The 4,365-nt window shown below is 34.9% G+C and overlaps 1 long non-coding RNA gene across 1 annotated transcript in view; it reads left to right on the plus strand.

Annotated features, from left to right (window-relative positions):
• LOC107749499 (uncharacterized) overlaps nucleotides 1–685 on the plus strand; it is a 5,254-nt gene extending 4,569 nt beyond the window's left edge. The window contains exon 4 of the long non-coding RNA XR_001641040.1: nucleotides 596–685. This is a non-coding gene — a long non-coding RNA (uncharacterized LOC107749499). The remainder of the gene's footprint in view (nucleotides 1–595) is intronic.
• The last annotated feature ends 3,680 nt before the right edge of the window (nucleotides 686–4,365 follow it).

Raw genomic sequence — 4,365 nt, forward strand, 5'->3', positions numbered from 1 at the left:
TGAAATCAATAAGATCAAACACAGACCACCTTTCCGTCCAGCCCTTATAGAAGACAGATTTGTTAATTTTCAGTGTGTGTCTGTTATTCATAGAGGGCTAATATAGGGAGGAAACTTGTTTATAAATCAATTTCCAATAATTGAAATCTAGCAGCTTAACAGGTAACTTGTGTATATTATAATCACATTTTAGCATAGATTATATACTGCCAATTTTAATAAAGATAATCTGGGGAAATTTAAATCACAAATTTGATTTTACATTTACAATGAATTATTTAAACCATTTTAATCAAAGATTTTCATTTAGACAGTCAATCAGCGGTTTTAAACTCGCGCTGACGACACCTGCTGCTCAAAACAGTGCAAATGCATCCTTTGATGAGAAAAACTAACACAAACGTGTAACGACAACTTCTACAAACCAACTGTAAATGTTTTCATGAAAGTGGAATCTAATGATAATGAATCTAGCCTACAAATCAGAAAATACCAAATCTAACATGATTTTCAATATAATATTTTAATACAAATATGGAACTTGTATATCATTTGTGTTCTGAGTGCTAGTTTTCGTTGTTTTTGTCTTAATCAGGTCATTTCAGGCCATCACCAATCACTCTGACTGTGTCCAAACACACAGAAAAACTCCTGCTGAAGAAGCTGAGATCCACGTGACACTATTATAAAGATGGCGTTTATTAAAGAGGAGAGTGAAGACGTGAAGATTGATGAAACATTCAGAGTCAAAGAAGAAGATACTGAGGAACAAATAGGTTAGTTTTTATTCTCAAACCTGAACTCACTCATTTGATTCTTATTAAAATGTCCAGCTCTACAGAAATAAATGATATTCTTGAAGAATGTCATAAGTGTCCTCTAATTAAATTTTTTTTATGACATGGAGCGGGTCGCCTCGTGAACAGTAGGCTTTTTGGTGTGCCATATGTTGTCCTATAAATAATTATAGTTTTTAGACCTTTTTTATGCCTCTGATTACATGTTTACAATATAGCATAATATTGGTAGTATTTAAATAAAACAAAGTTTTAATTGTTAAAACATTTAGATTTAGACAAGGTTCTGGACTCCTAGCTATCCTATCATGTAGCAATGTATCCTATCATTTTTGCTTGGGATCCCATCGTGTGGCAACATCCTGTGGAAAAATATTAGTTTGTCTTTTTTTCTCTTTTAGTTAGTCTATATATGCATGATTTAACACCTACTACACTAATAACACTAACACTAAAAAATGCAATCAAGGGCCTGAAATTCGTTTTTGAAAATGGGGGGGAATTACCCCTCTATGCGCACAAGTCCTGGATAAAATTCTCTTTCGCAGCATATTGCGCTTGAATGTTTTAAGTGGCAAGACTTAAAAAGACATACAAATGGTAAACTTGAGTGGCGATGCAACAATGGACAGATTGGGTGAGTGACAATTCTGTCACTGAATAAATCATGCTCTGTGAAGGTACGTACCACAGCCATATTTCTGTGGGAAACCTATATGTAATTATATAATGATGTATAATTTTATGCATTACCCACAATCCCGTGCCAAAATTCAGACCCTGCACACACACATATAACGAATGAAACCATGTTCAGGTTTGACTGATTGTACGAACCTTGACAAAGAGTTTTTTTTTTGTATTATTGTTATAATACTGATTTTATAATCCATACATATAAACAGGGATGGGCAGCTTTGATAGTGATGAGGGCCAGCATTTTTTCTCCTTTATACCAAGGGGCCAGATTACTAATCCCCGTCCACACCCTTTTTAACACCGTCTTACTCAATTTCCTTTTTATTGAAGGAAATTAAAGTATAATTAATGTAATGTTTTTAAAAATTGTATTAACTATAAAACTTGTGCAGTTATGCTAATTCAGAATAGAATCTTTGTTGTCGGTGGACAGCAATACTACCCCAACAAGCCAATGTAAACATCTCAATTGCATCGTCTGTAAATTTGCACCAAACAAATGTACAGAGGTCCTATTTTTTATTAGTGGCCTACAGAACATTCTCAAAACATCCTAAGAGGACAGTTAAAAGGGGCTTAATAATAAAAAAAAAAGTTATTCCAAATGGTACCATAAAATAACCGGGTATCTGCAGGATTTAAAAAAAAATCAAATTTAAGACTTTTAAGACCTGCACTTCACATTTCAACCTTTAAACAATTTTTAAGAAAAGGGATGAGTCAAAAGTATCTATTATATTAATTTAAACCGTTATCATCAATCATTATATTAAATAGCATATAAATATATCTTAGTGACTTAATTGTCTAGATTTTTATAATGCATTAGCTTCTTGTTGATCCACTGGTTCAAATTAAAAAATATGTAGCAAAACTAGCAGACGGGCTTATTGAAAATGCAAATTCGTTCTCTGCCAGCAGGTTTCACATTCGGAGCGGCAGAATACAGCGGTTCCCCGGTAACGGCTGTACACAAAGCAGCAGCGCCTGACTTTGAAACGTGCAGCACTCATATTTATTCAGTGAAATTGTGGCCTTTTGAAGTTTAATTGTCAAATTAATCTATACAGCAATTCTTGTCTTGCCGCTTCCAAATTTAGGACTTTAATAACATTCAGTGAAAAAATTTCTGTCATGCATTTGGCAAAAAGGTTTTGTTGACTGAATTTTACCTTTAAAGTTTGAGGCAAGTGCAACTCTGGCGTCCCCGTTGTTTGTGCGCAGTGGTGTGATGGCAATTTAAATACAGATTTCCAAACAATCCAAACATATAGGCATCCCCTTGAACTTCTATCTTTCCCCTTGAAAGATAATCTGTTTACAAACTTGAATTGAAAATACCGTTTTCATGGTCAGTTTTTCATTTATTATTTGCTAATGTTAGTGAATGTTTACATTAGAGTGCACGTCCTACTACACTGTAATTAATTCGTGGAGCGGTTGGAAACTAGCGACCTCTCCTGGTTGGAGATAGTAGTAACATCATAAACGTAAAGACTGCTTTCCGTTACTTACTTTTCAAATGTTTTAAAATTGATTATCCGAGTCTAATATGATCCAGCGGGCCGTACTAAAAGACACTGCGGGCCGTCAGTTGCCCATCCCTGGCCTACTACATAAAACAAACACCGGACACTGGACTACAAAACTAAAAACTTTACATAATTAAATTATATTAAATAGCTCAAAGAGTTAAATAAGCGCCAAAAGAGAAAGTAACTAAAAAATATATATAAAATAACCAAAATAAGAATTGAACATTTATACGCAGAGTACAGAAGACTACATAAAGCTTATGTAGCAGAACTTCACTGATAAACAGAACATTGTGAGACTGCGATAAATTGAAGTGTGTGACAGCTTTTTAGTGATTATATGGAAGCTCTATTTGCTCACTTTTTTATGCTATAATCAATTCAGAATTTTAATAAAAGTTTTGTCTTACGTGCTGCTAACAGAAATCTAAGGGTGCTTTCACACCTGTAGATCGATTGCTTTGTTCCAAAACAGGGATCAAAATTATTACAATGTTGCTTTTTATTCTTGGTGCGGTTCGCTTTCACACGGCAAAGTTTTTAAACGGACCAAATTTGTTAATACAAGTCACACGCGAGTAAACTGTCGTCTCATTGGTCAAAGTTCCACGGTTTATTTTCCTGGATTCCACTGAGCTGTCACTCACGCATGTCATCTGTCAGAATGGAACGATAACAGCTTTGCGGGCTTATTGTTGTTTTTTTTTGTAGTTGTCGTTATATAAATTTATAATTTTGAGCAGGAGTCCAGGATTGATTGGGAAAACATTTTTAAAATGCACCGACTACAAAGAAGAGCAATAAGACGGCATTATAAAATAAAAAAGTGCGCTTTGATTTTGAATGGCAAAGATGTGCTCACCCACAGACATTCACAGGTTCATTTTGAGGTATTAGCAAAACAACAAAGCTAATGCTTTTCACTGAACTTACGTAATTACCCATCATAGATTGTGATATAGCCTGGTTAGTTGGTCCGTTGGATCGGATTGCTTTCTCACTACAACCGATCCGCTCCAGAGTTCGTTTTCAATCAAGCCGAGACCACCTCGTTCAGGCGATCTCGGACCGATTGTTTTGGCGCGGATCCGAGCGCAATTGCCGTGTTCACATATGCCCAAACATTTGAATTAGCTATACAGCCAAAGAGACAAATGACAGAGGCAGCATGATTGGCTAAAATTAATGTAATTTAAAATGATTGTCTCAGTATTAATTACCATATCAAATTTATAGTAATTTATATCAGGAAGGCAGGTAGAATATGTTTGACTTAGCAGTTCGATTTTATATGAGATGCCCTTAGTAAGTACTCAAGTTCAATTTGGAGATTG

This window comes from Sinocyclocheilus rhinocerous, unplaced genomic scaffold (assembly GCF_001515625.1).
Source record: "Sinocyclocheilus rhinocerous isolate Xijiao unplaced genomic scaffold, SAMN03320098_v1.1 scaffold1604, whole genome shotgun sequence".
NCBI classification, from domain to species: domain Eukaryota; kingdom Metazoa; phylum Chordata; class Actinopteri; order Cypriniformes; family Cyprinidae; genus Sinocyclocheilus; species Sinocyclocheilus rhinocerous.